This window comes from Papio anubis, chromosome 9 (genome assembly GCF_008728515.1).
Source record: "Papio anubis isolate 15944 chromosome 9, Panubis1.0, whole genome shotgun sequence".
NCBI classification, from domain to species: domain Eukaryota; kingdom Metazoa; phylum Chordata; class Mammalia; order Primates; family Cercopithecidae; genus Papio; species Papio anubis.
Window position 1 is genome coordinate 88,855,291 of NC_044984.1, and position 18,468 is coordinate 88,873,758.

Consider the following 18,468-nt stretch of genomic DNA (forward strand, 5'->3'; position numbering starts at 1 on the left):
ATGCCATTAAGCCTGGCTTTTTACAATTTTTTTTTATTTTAATTTTTATTTTTATTTTGTAGAGACAAGGTCCTGCTTTGTTGCCCAGGCTGGGCTTGAACTCCCACACTCAAGCCATCCTCCAACCTTGGCCTGCTAAAATGCTGGGATTACAGGAATGAGCCACTGCAACCAACCTTATAATTCACAATTTTTTAAAAAGGGACTTAGAAGGGAGAGTGACTCAAAAATTGGGATCAGCATCATGTCAAGGACCGTAGTCCTTTTCATCGTTCTTCCAACAAATCCTGTTGGCTTAATTCTCCTCATGGTTGTGAGGCTACCACATGGATATGTAATATTCATTTTTTAAAAATTTCTTCTACTAGTTCTTTTATCCATGTGCTTGTTTACAGTCCTTTAAGTAAAATTTACATATAATGAAATGCACAAATATTATCTCCATGCATCACTTAACAAGGATATGTTCTGATAAACTCATTGTTAAGTGATTTCATTGTTGTGTGAACATCAAAGAATATACGGTACTTACACAAACCTAGATGGTATGGCCTATTATACACCTAAGCTATATGGTATAGCCTATTGCTTGTAGGTTACAAACCTGTACAACATGTTACTCCACTAAATATTGGAGGCAACTGTAGAAAACGAAGTAGAGGTTCCTCTTCAAAAGGACTTTCCTTCCAGTCTAATTGAGAATAAATAGTAGCCTCTCTTAGAAGCAAAATTTATTCAAATATTCTTAAATATCTGCTAGTCGTAATAAAGAAAGCAATATATTTTGTATTCTTAGCCCTCACCTTTTAGCGTAGATATTTGCCCTGGCATGCCTATACAGGCCCAAGCAAGCATTAGTTCGTAGCCTGTTCCTCTTCCTTAATTGGAGGTGTTTTGGCCTTTCTCAGCATTCCACAAGTTACTTCCTCCTTTCCTTTGTTCTCTACCTTTGCCTCTTTTGGGAAGTTCTAAGTTGCTAGCCAATCAGGACAAGTACAGAATGTGAGGTCCCGTTCCAGCCAATGGAAATTGGACACAGCCATAGGGTGGACGCGTTAGATTATAAATGACTCTGTCTCCTCTGTTCATGTGTGCTCTCGTGGCACGACTGCTAGCAAGCAGCACCCTTTCCACAGAAAATAAATTAGCCGAGAGATCCTTTGTCTTAGTTTTGATTTCCATAACACTGAATATCCATTTCCAACAGCAATTGTAACACAAATCACGGGGCAATAGAAATTTTTTAGCTCCATTATAATCTTATGGTACCACTGTTGTGTATGTGGTTATATGTAGCACATGAATGTACACAATTTCATGAGTTCACAAAAGAACTCAAGAAAGTCTCAATTTCATCAAGATATAAAACAGTCCCATCACTCCAGAAAGTTCCTTCATATGCCTTCCCAATCACCCCACCCACAAGAGGCAACCACTTTTGTGGTTATTCTCACCATAGTTCCAGAACATATTAAAGTGAAATCATACAGTATGTACTCTCATGTATTTGCCTTGTTTCACCCAAATGGCTGTGAGATTCACCTATGTTTTTGTGTATCTCAGTACTTTGTTCCTTTTTAAGGCTGAGTAGCATTTCATCATTTAAACATACCACATATTGTTTATCCATTCTCCTGCTGATGTGCATTTGGTTGTTTCTGCTTACAACGAATACAGCTGCTATGAATATTCTTGTACAAGACTTTCTGTGGATACATTTTCAGATTGGGGGTGAGTGGTGGTAAACATTTAAGAATGGAATTGCTGGGTCATGGAGCAGGTTTATATTTAACTTTGTGTAAGAAACTGCCAAATCTTTTTCCAACGTGGTTGTACCATTTTCTATTCCAACCAAAAACATATGAGAATTTTGTTTTGTTTTGTTTTGTTTTCTGAGATGGAGTTTCGCTCTTGTTGCCGAGGCTGGAGTGCAATGGTGTGATCTCAGCTCACCACAGCCTCCGTCTCCTGGGTTCAAGTGATTCTCCTGCCTCCGCCTCCCAAGCAGCTGGGATTACAGGCATGTGCCAGCACACCCGGCTGATTTTGTATTTTTAGTAGAGATGGGGTTTCTCCATGTTGGTCAGGCTGGTCTTGAATTCCTGACATCAAGTGACCCGCCCATCTCAGCCTCCCAAAGTGCTGGGATTACAGGTGTGAGGCACCATGCCCGGCCAACATATTGAGAATTCTGTTTGCTCCACATTTTTCCCAATACCTTGTAGCTGCACCAGATCAATCTGGTTCAACTTTTATGTAACAAATTGTGAGTTATTTTTCAGTTGCCATGGACCCTCAGCTCACATAACCTGAGCATGCCAAGATGAGCCAAGACTGCAATCTCAGGAGGAACCTAAGTGCTTGGACCAAGGAATGGGGACTGAATTAAGAAGCAGACACTGCACAGCAGGATCCAGGATCCAATCAGATCAAGCTCTGGCATCATCCCATGGTGGGATCCTGTCAGATCATGCCTCCAGCACCACCTCATTGCAAGATCCAATCAGATCACGCCTTGTTATCCTACACTTATAAAACCTGACTCGGGCCCCTGCTTTGGGAACTATCCCCACGTTCTCCTTACTTGTTGCAAGTAATAAAATCCTCATGCTAAATCCTCCTTGGTTGTGAGCACCAAGTTGATGATAGCCGCCAAGCAACCAAATCCACATGTTGTGTGGGTTAATAACATGGTGTTGTGAGTCCTTTTAATTGTAGCCATTCTAGGAGGCATAAAGTGGTATCGCCTTGTGATTTTAATTTACATTTTCCTGAAGCACTTTTACATGTATTTAAAGGCTGTTCACAGATCTTCTTAATCTTTGAAAAGATTTTTGCTTTAAGAACCATCACAGCAAAGAATATTTACTTCGTAGCCAGCAAAATGGGAGATTTTAATAGCTAATATGTATATTAAAATGAAAACAGACCAGTGTGGTGGCTCACACCTGTAATCCCAGCACTTTGGGAGGCCGAGGCAGGTGGATCACAAGGTCAGGACATTGAGACCATCCTGGCTAACATGGTGAAAACCTGTCTCTACTAAAAATACAAAAAAAAAAAAAAAAATTAGCCAGGCCTGGTGGCAGTCGCCTGTAGCCCCGGCTACTCGGGAGGCTCAGGCAGGAGAATGGCGTGAACCCGGGAAGTGGAACTTGCGGTGAAACAAGATCACACCACTGCACTCCAGCCTGGGCAACAGAGCAAGACTTCATCTCAAAAAAAAAAAAAGAAAACAAAACAAATCTAAAATTTGTCTCATTGCACTAATTACCATTAGCTTCCTGAGCATATACTGCTGTTTTCTACCTCCATGACTTTGTAAATGCTAACTTCCTTGCTCAGAAGGCTTTTTCCATCTCTTTGTACTCTGATCTAGTGAATTCCTATTCAGCCTTCAAAACCCAGCTCAGGAATGCATTACTTCCTCCATGAAGTAAAGACCCTACCAAACATATATAGTTCATTATTCCGTGTTTTATCTTGCATTTTAGTATACATAACACATGGAATGTAACTTTGTCCATGACAAGAAACACGTCTTACTCATGTTCATAACCCCAGCACCTAAACAACCACAGGCACATATTAAGAGCTCAAAAATAGCAAATGAACAAATAATGTGCTCAATTTACTTTTCTTCTCAAATTCAGAAACAGTCTTCCAAACAATAGTGGCCTGAATGCTAGCCCCTCAAAATATGTCATTTCCTAATCTTTGGATGCTATGAATATTACCTTACATAGTTTTTAAAAAGGGGTGGGGGTGATTAAATTATGGATCTTAAGAGGAGGGGCTTATGCTGGATTATGTAAGTGGGCCCAAAACAATCACATGTAACCTTCTAAGAGAGAAGGAGAGGGAGTTTTGAGACCAAAGAGACAATGTGATCACGGAGACAGAGACTGGAAAGATATAGCCATAAGCCAAGCAAAACCTACAGCCACAAAAAGCTGGAAAAGGCAAAGAAAGGATTCTGCCCCAGAGACCAGAGGGAACGTGGCTTGGCCAACAACTTGATTTCTGACTTCTAATCTCTAAAACTTTGAAAGAATAATTTTGTTGTTGTTTTGAGATACCTATTATATGGTAATTTGTAACAGCAGCCACAAGTAACTAATACAATGGCTTTCTCTTGTATTAATATTTACTTATAATAAAATTTATCAAACTCAAAATTTCTAACACAATTTTAAATTCCTACCATGGTTAGACTTCTCTGATTTCGATCAGTCAACACACAGCTATCAATTACTTGCAAGACACTTACACATGCATTAGATGCCTGAAATACACAATAAAACGTCTCCTACTGTACAGAGTTTACTAAATACAAAAATTCATATTGAAAATTTTTTAAAGTAAAGTACAAAGTTCAAACAGAAATAAGGGAAAAAAAGTGAAACATTATCTCAATCAGCCTGTTAATCAGTGAGTACTTGCTGGGCTAGTCTCAGTGAAAGGCAGTTTTTAAAAGACTAGTACAACCTTTTTCCAAATTCTTCATCTTCTCTTTGCAACCATTACAAATACATAATCACATCCATGTGTCCTTCCTGCCACTTCTTTTGACTAGTCCCAGCTTTACAGACCTCCATATGACATTTTATTTTGCATAGGCACTGTATTTTTTAAGCAGTGAGTAGTACAATGTCTGCCCCAAAGTATGGTAATTCAAAATATTCAAAAAGCACAGCTGCTGATACTCATGGAAAGCTTCCAAAACACATTCCATTAAAAGCACATGCTATGCCTTTGAACATTTCAAAACAATGCTTTAAATACTACATGCCCTCAAAGTGAATGATGTTTTTTAAAAACAACATTAAAAGTCTAGGGAGGACCTATACCAGGCATTTACTTTACTTACAAACAAAACATTCGAAATGAATTTCTTCAAAATCCAGAGATAATCCTGCACTAGTCACCCAAACAGCCTTTGGATAGCCATCCAGGATGTCTTGCGTACAAAAAAAATGTCACAACTTGACACCCTGCCAGAACCTGAAGTGCAGCTGGGAGCAGACCCTTCAAAGCCCTGGTAAGGTGCCAGGCTCTGTAACTGTGATTTAGAAAGAAACAACGGAGAGCAAGGAAAGAGAAAAGGAAGAAGATATGTATTCGAGTGGTTAGCAATCAACCACCAAGCACTCTAAATTAAAATGTTACTCTATTTTTACGATTGTGCTGTCTGCCTCTGCACAGCTTAATTCACACAAAAGAATTCTAGAAAGCAGGACATAGTAATGAGTCAACCTCAAATGCTTAGTGTAAATTACCAAAGTCTCTGAAAGTTGTGATCTGAAAGGCAAAGATGATTCTTGTCCGAATTCATTTTAACATTTCTTAATGTAAGGTCTGTTATAATAACATGAGGACTTTGAGAAGATTTATGAGCACTCAGCACCTCTGTCTCAGTTGTACATTCTTCTTTGCTCACAGTCCCACCTTTCTTCTGAAATAGAAAAGGCTACCCATAATATGGCTGCCAATACACAATAAAGATGGTCTACGGATGCAACAACATATCCTGAAAATTGTTTTTTAAATAAATCCTGATTTAATTTTATTTCCATGAGATTTATGCCTTGGTCTGAAAAGTTAAAGAGAAATTGATACTTAAAACTGAATTTAACTGATATTTTTACTGCAGTTGACACATTCTCTTTATTATTTCGAATCTGTCACAAAGCAAGTATAAAATTTTTCACAGCCAGAAAAAGGAGATAAGTAAAAGCCATCCTCAAGACACGCAGGTTAATGTTAAAACCATATACTTCTAAAAACTGATTAAACAACCAATATGATTAAGTGACTGCTATACCATATTTACTGAATGGTCTACTTATAGTAAAAGGGTTTTGAGAGATAAAAAATTAAATAGACCATCAAGTCAAGCACACTTCTCATCAGGAAAGAAGAACCTGCCTATATTCAGAATACTCCATGGATATTTTCTAAGTACTTTTAATATGCTAGACATTTTGTTGGATACAGGAATACAGAAATAAATAAAAGAAAACCCTTGTCCTCAAGGAGTTTACAATGGTCAGCAGAATATACTCGTTAACCAACAATTGCTGACTGAATAAGGATGAGAGAAAATGGACTATTTAAACTTTTTGGACTAAAAATTTTTTTACCATGTGCACATATTACCTATTCAAAGTCATAAATTCAGAAAGTTTTTAAATCGTAAAACATTAAGGAATTCAACAAAGAGGCGACAGGAAACACCTAAATCAAGGAAGGAGAGAGAAGTGAGTCAGTCTGCTTATCCGAGATCAGCTAAGAGCCTGGAGAGACTCCCCAGTCTGGGGAAAGGGTAAATGAGAGATGCCCAGGGGTCCACATTCCCACCATGGACACCTGCAATCCTAGCCACAGTAGAGGCCCTGGACCCTCACAGGCCCTGAAACTAACATAGGGAGCTGCATGAAAACTGCACAACAGCACTGTTCCAGAGAGGGAGCACAGGCTGGGGCACACTACCTCCCTACTCCCCATCCCGGTCCCAAGCAGCTATAGTAAGACACCGTTTTGAGAACCTAGTCCCAACAGACTGCACCTTGCGCTTGGGCTTAACAGCACCTGTCTCTTCACATCCCTGGAGTCCCGCTGACATACCCAGCCCACAGCAACCACCATGCCTGGTTCCTGATGCTGGGGCCAAAGTGCATGCCTCTGGCTCCAACCCCACCCACTGCTTCCAGCAGTGGAGCCACCACTTATTTTCACGTGCCCAGAGTCCCTCACCCACAGCTGCCATCACTGTGCTAACAGGGCTAAGGAATAAGCAAAGCATGAACTTCCACTGCCCAGTCTAAAGCACAAGCCAAGCATGAGCTGCCACCACCAGGACTAAAATGTGAGTGAAACACAGGCTGCAATGCCAGGGCTGAAACACAAGCCAAGTAGGGTCTGCCACCACCAGGACTAAAATGCAAGTGAAATGCATGTTTCTAATACTTGCCTGCATATAGCTGGTATCACTGAAAGCAACTCTACCCTCCCCAGCAGTAGGGCTGCAGCACAGGCACTGCCTCCCACAACATGAACATTGCACTGAGGGCCTAAGGATCACCCCACCCCTTCCTAACACAGCCAGCACCTACAGGCACCACTAGGGAGTCTAAAGACAAGCCTACCTGGCCTTGCCCACCCCCCATGCCAGAGCACACGATCCAGAGGCCTGGAGATCACACAACTCAGCCACCATTGGGAACTAAGGACTCTTCCCAGGAACCTGAGATTGGGCTCACCCACCCAGCTACTAACATCACAGCAAGAAAATATCATACCTCCAAAGGAACACAGTAATTCTCCGGCAACAAATCCCAATCAAAAAGAAATTCACAAAATTCTGGAAAAAGAATTTAAAATATTGATTTTAAAGAAGCTCAGTGAGATACAAGAGAATACTGAAAAATAACATAAAGAAATCAGAAAAACAATTCCTAGAATATGAATGAGAAATTTATGAAAAAGATAGGTATCATTAAAAAAAAAAAGAATCAAATTCTGGATCTGAAGAATTCACTGAGTGAAATACAAAATACACTTGAGAACTTCAACAACAGACTAGATCAAGCAGAAGAAAGAACCTCAGAACCTGAAGATAGGTCTTTCAAATAACCCAATCAGACAAAAGATAAAGAAGAATAAAAAACAATGAGTAAAGCCTTTGTGACACATGGGCAGCATAAGGCAACTAAATACTCTCATTTTCAGAGTCTCAGAAGGCAAAGAGAAAATAAAATGCATAGAAAACCTGCTTAATGAAATAACAGATAAAAACTTCCCAAGTCTAGCAAGGGATTTAAACATCCAGACACAAGAGGCTCAAAGATTCCCAAACAAATACAATACAGAAAGGTCTTCCACAAAGCACATTATAGTAAACTGTCAAAAATCAAAGACAAAAAGAGAATTCTAAAAACAGCAAAAGAAAGTGTCCAGTTACTTATAAAGGAATCCCCATGAGACTAATGGCAGATTTCTCAACAAAAACCTTACAGGCCAGGAGACAATGGGACGACATATTCAAAGTGCTGGGGAAAAAACCCAAAACTCTCAGCCAAGGATACTATACCCAGAAAAGTTATCACAAATGAAGGAGAAATAAAATCTTTCTCAGTCAAGCAAAAGCTGAGGGAATTCATCACCACTAGATCAGCCCTATGAGAAATGTTTAAGGGAGTCTTACACCTGGAAAATATATAAAAATATAAAATCCACTAGTAGAGCAAACACACAAGCAAGGAAAAGACTCAAATGTTACCACTACAGAATGCCATCAAACAATAATAATAAATAAGAACAAAGGACAATTAGAAATCAATTTAAAAAATGACAGAAACAAGCCCCTACATATCCATAACAACCTTGAATGTAAATGGATTAAACGTCATTCCACTGAAAAGAAACAGACTAGCTGAATAGATATTTAAAATTAAAATAGAACAAAACAGGACCCAACTATATACTACTTAAAAGAAATTCATCTAACCTATAAAAACACACAGACTGAAAGTAAAGGGATGGGAAAAGACATTCTATGCAAACAGAAACTAAAAGGGAGCGGGAGCAGGAGCAGGAGTAGCTATACATATATCTGTTAAAATAGGCTTTAAGTCAAAAACAGTAAAAAGAGACAAAAGTCATGATGTAATAGTAAAAGGATCAATTCAGCAAGAGGATAACAATTCTAAACATATATGCACCCAACACAAGAGCACCCAGATATACAAAGGAAATATTATTACACCCAAAAAGAAATCCACGAATAGCCAATAGTTTTGACAATGGCACCAAGAACATACATTTGGAAAAGAACGTCCCCTTCAATAAATGGTGCTGGGAAAACTGAATATCCGTATGCAGAAAAATTAAATTGAATCCCTACCTCTCATATGTACAAAAATCAACTCAAGATGGATCAAAGACGCAAACATAAGACCCAAGACTATAAAATTACTAGAAGAAAACATAGGGAAAACACTTCAGGACATTGGTCTCAGCAAAGATATTATGGCTAACACTTCAAAAGCACAGAAAACAAGAACAAAAATAGACAAATGGGACTATATTAAACTAAAAAGCTTCAACACAGCAAAGGAAACAACCAACAGAGAGAAGGAAAAAACCCATTGAATGGGAGAAAATATTTGCAAACCATTCATCTGACAAGGGACTAATACCTAGAATACACAAGGAAGTCAAAACTTAACAGAAAAAAAACAAAAACAAAAAAGTCTCATTAAAACGTGGGCAAAGGCCACAAATAAACATTTCTCAAAAGAAGACATACAAACGACCAATGGGTACATGAAAAAATGCTCAACATCACTAATTACCAGGGAAATGCAAATCAAAACCACAGTAACATATCATCTTATCCCAATTAGAATGGTTATTATAAAAAAAAGTAGTAACAACAGATGCTGGCAAGGATGTGGAGAAAAAGGGAACACTTGCTGCTGGTAGGAATGTAAATTAGTACAGCTACTATGAAAAACAGCATGAAGATTTCTCAAAAAACTAAAAATAGAACTAGCATACAATCTAGTAATCCCACAATGGGGTATTTATTCAAAGGAAAAGATATCAGCATGTCAAAGAGATACCTGGACTTACATGGTTATTGCAGCACTATTCACAACAGCAAAGATACAGAATCAACTTAAGTGTACATTAATGGATAAACTGAATTTTTTTTTTTTTTTTTTGATACAGAGTCTCGCTCTGTCGCCCAGGCTAGAGTGCTGGAGTGCAGTGGCGCAAACTTGGTTCACTGCAAGCTCTGCCTCCCGGGTTCACACCATTCTCTTGCCTCAGCCTCCCAAGTAGCTGGGACTACAGGCACCTGCCACGATGCTGGGCTAATTTTTTTTTTTGTATTTTTAGTAAAGACAAGGTTTCACCGTGTTAGCCAGGACAGTCTCAATGTCCTGGCCTCGTGATCTGCCCACCTTGGCCTCCCAAAGTGCTGGGATTATAGGCATGAGCCACCGCACCTGGCCTGAACTGATTTTTTTAAATGTGGTATATATACATGGTGAAATACTACTCAGCTATGAGAAAGAATGAAATCATGTCATTTGTAGCAATATGGATAAAGCTGGAGGTCATTACAATAAGTGAAATAAGCCAGGCAAAAAAAGACAAATACCACATGTTCTAACTCATGTGGGAGCTTAAAAAAAAAGTTGATCTCATGGAGGTAGAGAATAAAATGATATAAAAGGCCAGGAAGTATGTGTGTGGGGGAAGGTGGGATAAAGGAAGTTTGGTTAATGAATACAGATATCCAGTTAGATAAACAATACAAGTTCTAATGTTGCACAGCAGAATACAGTTAATAATTAATTTGAATCATATATATTTCAAAGTAGCTACAAGAGAGGACTTGAAATATTCCCAACACATAGAAATGGTAAACATTCAAGGTGATGTATACCCCAAGTACCCTGACTTGATCATTACACATTCTATGCATGTAACAAATACACATGTACCCCATAAATATGTAAATTATATGCCAGTTTAAAAAAAGAGGAACTTCCAAAAAATTATAAAAATATTATAAAATATTTACCAGTAGTATGAATGGACAAGGGAGAGAACCCTAGTTCTGCTAGTGAAGTTGCCAGGGGAAACTTCACAAAGAAGCAGCTAAAATTAAGAAAGGGATGCAAGGAAGAAATATCAAGTACAAAGTCTTGGCGATTAAGGAGAAGAACATTAGGGGTGGAGGGCAAGGGAGAGAACACCCTGGGGAGGTAAGGTAGGGCCTTGAAGGCCACATGCAGAAGACTGGAGTTTATCCCATGGTCTTGGAGAGCCAATGAAAGACTTTAAACTTAGATGGATAGAAGACATTATAGAGTAGACTCACATTTACATTTCAGAAAAATAAGTGGTTTATTTGTGGAGGACAGATTCGAGGAGGAGGAATAGAAGAAAGAGAAAAAGGAGATCAAAGGTCCAGGAAAGCAATAATGAGGGCCTTAACTAAGACAGTAGCAGCAGGTAGTCAATAATCTTGAAAATTAATTTGAAGCCAGGCACAGTGGCTCACACCTATAATCCTAGCACTTTAGGAGGTCAAGGCAGGCAGATGGTTTGAGCTCAGGAGTTCAAGAACAGCTTGGGCAACATGGTGAAAGCCTGTCTCTATGAAAAATACTAAAATTAGCCAGGTAAGGTAGCATGCACCTATGGTCCCAGCTACTCAGGAGGCTGAAGTGGGAGGATCGCTTGAGCCCAGGAGGGTCGAGGCTGCAGTGAGCCGAGATCGCACCACTGCACTCCAGCCTGGGTGACATGGTGAGACCCTGTCCCGAAAGGAAAGGAAACGAAAGGAGAAGAGAAGAGAGAGGAGAGAGGGGAGAGGGGGGAGGGGAGGGGAGGGGAGAGGAGAGGAGGGGAGGGGAGAGGAGAGGAGGGGAGAGGAGAGGAGAGGAGAGGGAAAAATTAACTTGGGGGCAGTAAGAGCAGGAGTTAATAATTAGATACCTATACCCATCCCCCAGCAAAAAGTATTTTAATGTCACTAGTTAAAAGGTCAATCAGGAAACCAAGATAGGAAAGCAAAGAACACTAAAATGGAATCCAGTTAAAATGGAAGAAAGGCTGTTTCAAAGATTACAATTACTTCATGCGCTAATCCTACATAAGAATGAGGAATCCTGTACACTGATCTTTGGCAAATCAATCTTAGTAAACTGCAAAAACCATCACTGTAAAACACTCAGAATATCCACCTTTCTTCCATAGGGATTTCAAAAGCAGAGGGGCAAACTCTAAAGCTGGCTCTGTCAGGAACAAAGACATAAAATGAGGATTTTGTTCCTTAAATGTCCACCTGCTGCTACTCCTCCTCATTCTTTCCTTCAAACAAATCATCTCTATAGCAACACACTCTAAAAGAATTTGTGGGTGGAAAGCATATGTTTGTGAAAAAATATGAGAACTCAAGAACATGAGCTATTTTATTTTTTTCTTTAATATAAGAGATACACAATATATTAGGTTACAACTAAAAAATAAGGAACAGATATGAAAAAAAATGTTTAAACACACAAAAAATGTAAAAATTGTACAACTGATACCACAAATGTTCACATGGAAATTCTTTTTACAGGTTACAATGACACCTTGTGGTAAGACTTTTCAAATTATACAAATTATCTTAGAAAATATTTTTTACAGCAGAGACGCAAGAAAACTGGCTTAGAAAATAGGAAAGCTCGAAACCATAGTAATGAGATAATTTGTACAAGTATAATAATACATTTGAAAAATTAAGGTTGAGAAATCAAACTCTTAAAAATGTCACAACATTAGGTAGGCAAAAGCACTTTACAAACTGTAAACACAAGTTGAATATCCCTTATGCAAAATGCCTGGGACCAGAAGGATTTCAGATTTTGAATTTTTTCAGATTTTAGAATATTTGCATATACATAATGAGTATCTTGGGGATGAGATGCAAGTCTAAACATAAAATTCATTTATGTTCCATATATACCTTATACACACACATAGCCTGAAGGTAATTTTATTTTTCCCTTGAGGATGCTTAATAAACTGTATGTTGTACGCCTGCATTTTGACTGCAACCCATCATACGAGGTCAGGTTTGAAATTTTCCACATGGTGTCATGTTGGTGCTCAAAAAGTTTCAGATTTTACAGCATTCTGGATTGTGGGATTAGGGATCCTCAACCTGTATAAAGCATTATACTAGTCCCTTCACTTGAACTGAAATTATTAAATACTCTTCCTTATTCTCTAGTCCCTTATCCCATCTCGTAAGAAACGTCAAGCTGCACCTCTCAAAGCTTCATTTATTACTTGATCTGAATGATACTGAAATTTGCACCCTAGTTCCTAACCTCTCTCCGCTTATAAATCCCCCTCTACTCACATGTTCTTTCTACAACAGAAGCGCAAAGATGGGATTTAAGACATATTTTGAATTTACCCAAAATATGGCACCTTGGCATTTGAGAAAAAAGCAGAAGCAAGAAGGTTTATCTCACCTTCCTCTAAAGTAGGTCATAAGATCCTCAATCCAGAGGGATCCTCCCTATACCTGTAGGAAAGAAGACACAAAGAGGAATCTGAACAAATGGGACTTACTAAGTTTCCCCCAGTTTATTACTGCTAGAGCACATCCATTTGTCCTCTAATGATACTTCTGCATGACTGTCCACAAAAAAACAGAGAGACAGACGCTTTGAAAAAAGCAGCTTACTGATGCAAATGCCACAAGACAGCCAAAAAACTCCAAAGACAAAAGACATGAACTCTCCGGAGCTCTATGGGCCTGTCCATCGTCTGAGAAACCTCAGTACTTATCCTGCCAACGTAGGGCAAGATTATACCCCCTTCTACTACTGCAGCTGCTGCTCTCTTGAAAGTGCCACCTCCTGACTGGAGGCCAACCGACTCAAGCCATTACAGCAACTCATAACAGAACAACTCTGTTCCAAAAGAGAAAACAACAGCTAATTCCACTGCCTGCAACACTCATAGGTCCTGAGTCTGTCCACATGACAACTTCAACTGCTAGCCTAACCAGCATTCACTCCCCTGCCACCTCCACTGGAGCAGGTGCCAGTATCCACAGTTGGGAGACCTGAGACAGATTGTATCACAAGACAACTTGCAGACATTCGCTAGCATCAGCCTGGAGCCCAGTAACCCTGCTGGGTGGCTAGACCCAGAACGGTAATAACAATCACCTCAGTCTGGCTCTTAGGAAGCCCCATCCCTAGGGGAAAGGGGTGACTCCACATCAAGGAATCACCTCGTGGGACAAAAAAAAAAAAAATGTGAACAGCAGTCCTTCAGTTCCAGATCTTTCCACTAAAACATACAAATGAAAAGGAACTAGAAAAGTAATTTTAGTAATATGACAAAACAAAGTTTGACAACAAAAAGATCACACTAGCTCTCCAGCAATGGATCCAAACCAAGAACAAATCTCTGAATTGCCAGATAAAGAATTTGGAAGGCTGATTATTAAGCTACTCAAGGGGGCACCAGAGAAAAGTGAAAACCAACTTGAACAAATAAAAAAATAAAATAAAAATAAAATAAAAAACAGGATATGGATGAAAAAGTCTCCAGAGAAATATGCATCATAAAAACAAGACAACCACAACTTCTGGAAATTAAATACACACTTAGAGAAACACAAAATACACTGGAAAGTTCCAACAACAGAATTAAACAAGTAGAAGAAAGAACTTTAGAGCTCAAAGACAGGGCCCTCAAATTAACCCAATCTGACAAAGACAACGAAAAAATAATTTTAGCTGGGTGCAGTGGCTCAGCCTATAATCCCAACACCTCAGGAGGCCAAGGCAGGTGGACCACAAGGTCAGGAGATCAAGACCATCCTGCCTAACACGGTGAAATCCCATCTCCACTAAAAATACAAAAAATTAGCCAGGCATGGTGGCACACACCTGTAGTCCAGTTACTCAAGGGGCTGAGGCAGGAGAATCACTTAAACCTGGGAGAAGGAGGTTGCAGTGAGCCAAGATCGTGCCACTGCACTCCAGCCTGGGCAACAGAGAGACTCCATCGCAAAAAAAAAAAAAAAAAAAAAAAAAAAAAAAAAAAAAAAAAAAAAAAAAAAAAAAAAAAAAAAAAAAGAAAAAGAAAAAGGAAGAAACAAAGAAAGAAAAAGAAAAAAAAAGAAAAAATTATTTTAAAAAATGAATAAAGCCTCCATGAAACTTGGGATGTTAAAAGACCCAACATAAGAATAACTGCTGTCCCTAAGGAAGAAGAGAAATCTAAAAGTTTAGAAAACTATTTGAGGGAATAATTGAGGAAAATGTCCCCGGTTTTGATAGAGATCTAGACATCCAAATACAAGCAGCCTGGCCAGATGTGGTGGCTCATGCCTGTAATCCAGCACTTTGGGAGGCCAAGGTGGGAGGATCACTCAAGGTCAGGAGTTTGACACCAGCCTGGCCAACACGGTGAAACCTCGACTAAACAAAAATATATATATATATTAGCCAGGCATGGTGGCGTGTGCCTGTAGTCCCAGCTATTCAGGAGGCTGAGGTAGGACAATCGCCTGAACCTGGAAGGCAGAGGCTGCAAGGAGCCAAGATGGCGCCACTGCACTCCAGCCTGGGCGACAGAGTGAGACTTGGTCTAAAACACACACACGACACACACACACACACACACACACACACACACACACGAAGCTCAAAGAACACCCAGGAAATTTATCACAAAAAGATCAACACCAAGGCACACAGTCATCAGGTTATCTAAAGTCACGACAAAGGAAAGAATCTTAACAGCTGTGAGGCAAAAGCATCAGGTAACCTACAAAGGAAAACCTAATAGATTAACAGCAGATTTCTCAGCAGAAACCCTACAAGCTAGAAGGAATTGGGTACTACCTTTAGTCTCCTTAAACAAAAAATTATCAACCAATAATTCTGTATCCAGCAAAACTAAATTTCATAATGAAAGAGCAATAAAGTCCTTTTCAGACAAACAAGTGCTCAGAGAATTCACCACTACCACCAAGCCAGCACTGCAAGAACTGCTAAAAGGAGTTCTGACTTTTGAAACAACCTCAAAACATCAAAATAGAACCTTCCTTAAAGCATAAATCTTACAGGACCTACAGAACAATAACACAATGTAAACAACAACAAAAAAAAGGTAATCAGGCAACAACTAGTATGATGAACAGAACAGTATCTCACATCTCAATACTGATGTTGAATGTAAATTGCCTAAATGTTTCACTGAAAAGATACAGAGGCCAGCACAGTGGCTCACACCTGTAATCCCAGCACTCTGGGAGGCCGAAGTGGGCAGATCACCTGAGATCAGGAGTTCAAGACCAGCCGGGCCAACATGGTGAAAGTCTGTCTCTACTAAAAATACAAAAAAATTAGCCAGGCATGGTGGCAGGCACCTGTAATCCCAGCTACTCAGGAGGTTGATGCATGAGAATCGCCTGAATCCGGGCAGCAGACGTTGCAGTGAGCCAAGATCATGTCATTGTACTCCAGCCTGGGTGACAGAGTGAGGCTCTGTCTCAATTAAAAAAAAAAAAAAGATGCAGAAAAACAGAATGGATAAAAATCCACCAAGTATCTGCTGCCTTCAAGAGACTCACCTAATACATAAGGACTCATATAAACTTATAAGGTAAAGGGGTGGAAAAAGATATTCCACACAAATGGAAACCAAAGGTGAGCAGGAATAGCTATTCTTGTATCAGACAAAACAAACTTTAAAGCAACAACAGTTTAAAAAGACAAAGAGGGACATTATATAGTGATAAAAGGATTAGTCCAACAGGAAAATATCACAATCCCAAAAACATATACACCTAACACTGTAGTTCCCAAATTTATAAAACATTTAATACTAGACCTAAGAAATGAGATAGATGGCAACAAAATAATAGTGAAGGACTTCAATACTCCACTAACAGCACTAGACAGGTCATTAAGACAGAAAGTCAACAAAGAAACAATAGACTAAACCCTAAAACAAATGAACTTAACAGATATTTACAGAACATTCTACCCAACCATTGCAGAATATATTCTTTGCATCAACACATGGAACATTCTCCAAGACAGACCACAATACAATTCTCAACAAATTTAAGAAAATCAAATATCAAATATTCTCTAAGACCACAGCAGAATAAAATTAGAAATTAAATCCAAAGGAACCTTCAAAACTATACAAATATATGGAAATTTAAACCTGCTCACGATTGACCTCTGGGTCAACAATGAAATCAAGAGGGAAATTTTAAAATTCTTTGAACTGAACAGTAACAGTGACACAACCTATCAACCCTCTGGGATACAGCAAATACAGTGGTGCTCAGAGGAAAGTTCATAGCAATCAATGCTTACATCAAAAAGTCCGAAAAAGCACAAATAGACTACCTAACCTCACACCTCACGGAATTAGAGAAACAAGAACAGACCAAACCAAAACCAAGCAGAAGAAAAGAAGTAACAAAGATCAAATGAAATTGAAACAACAACAACAAAATAATACAAAAGATAAATGAAACAAGAAGCTGGTTATTTGAAAAGACAAAATTGACAGACCATTAGCAAGATTACCAAGAGAACAGAGTAGATCCAAACAACTCAATTAGAAACAAAAGAGGAGATATCAAAAGTGGTAACACAGAAATACAAAAGATCGTGCTTTTGTAGGGCTACTATAAATATCTTTATGCACACAAACTAGAAAACCTAGAGGAGATGGATAAATTCCTGGAAATATACAACCCTCCTAGATTAAACTAGGAAGAAATAGACACCAACTCTGAATAGGTCAATAACAAGTAGCAAGATTGAAACAGTAATTTTTAAAAAAAGCCAACAACAACAACAAAAAAGTCCAGGACCAGATGGATTCACAGCTGAATTCTATCAGACGTTCAAAGAAGAATTGGTATGAATCCTACTGAAGCTATTCCAAAACACAAAGAGGGAATCCTCTCTAAATCATTCTATAAAGCAGTATTACCCTAATAACAAAACCAGGAAAGGACATAATAAAAAAAGAAAACCACACACCAATATCCCTGACGAACAAAGATGCAAAAAACCTCAACAAAATACTAGCTACCCAGGTCCAACAACATGTCAAAAAGAAAATACACCATGATCAACTGGGTTTCATACCAGGGATGCAGGGTTGGCTTAACAAATGAAAGTCAATAAATGTACCATATAAAGACACCATATAAACAGAATTAAAAACAAAAACCACATGATCATCTCAACAGACGCAGAAAAAGCATGACAAAATTCAGATCCCTTTATGATTAAAACCATTTGCAACATCGGCATAGAAGGGACATACCTTAATAAAAGCCATCTATGACAAACCCACAGCCAACATTACACTGAACAGTGAAAAGTTGAAAGCATTCCCCCCGAGAACTAGAACAAGACAAGGATGTCCACTTTCACCACTTCTATTCAATATAATAATGGAAGTCCTAGCCAGAACAATCGATGAGGAGAAAGAAATCAAGGGCACCCAAATTGGTAAAGAGGAAGTCAAAGTGTTGCAGTTTGCTGATGATATGATTGTATACCTAGAAAACCCTAAAGACTTATTCAAAAAGCTCCTAGAACTGGTAAATGAATTTGGCAAAGTTTCAGGATACAAAATTGATGTACACAGATGAGTAGCTCTGCTGTATAATAACCACCAAGCGGAGAATCAAATCAAGAACTCAACCCCTTTTACGATAGCTGCAAAAAATAAAACAAAATACTTAGGAATATACCTAATCAAGGAGGCGAAAAGACCTCTGCAAAGAAAACTATAAAAAAACGCTGAAAGAAATCATAGACGACACAAACAAATGGAAATATATGCCATGCGCATGGATGGGTAGAATCAATATTGTGAAAATGACCACACTGC

The 18,468-nt window shown here is 38.8% G+C and overlaps 1 protein-coding gene across 9 annotated transcripts in view; it reads right to left on the minus strand.

Annotated features, from left to right (window-relative positions):
- Positions 1-18,468, minus strand: part of CEP83 (centrosomal protein 83) — a 146,846-nt gene that overhangs the window by 109,979 nt on the left and 18,399 nt on the right. For 5 of the 9 annotated variants that reach the window (XM_017946117.3, XM_021922782.2, XM_021922783.2 and 2 more), the window contains one exon: positions 13,047-13,099. The exons of the other annotated variants lie outside the window; for them this stretch is intronic. The gene's annotated coding sequence lies outside the window, so the exon portion shown is untranslated. The remainder of the gene's footprint in view (positions 1-13,046; positions 13,100-18,468) is intronic. 9 annotated transcript variants of the gene reach the window in all.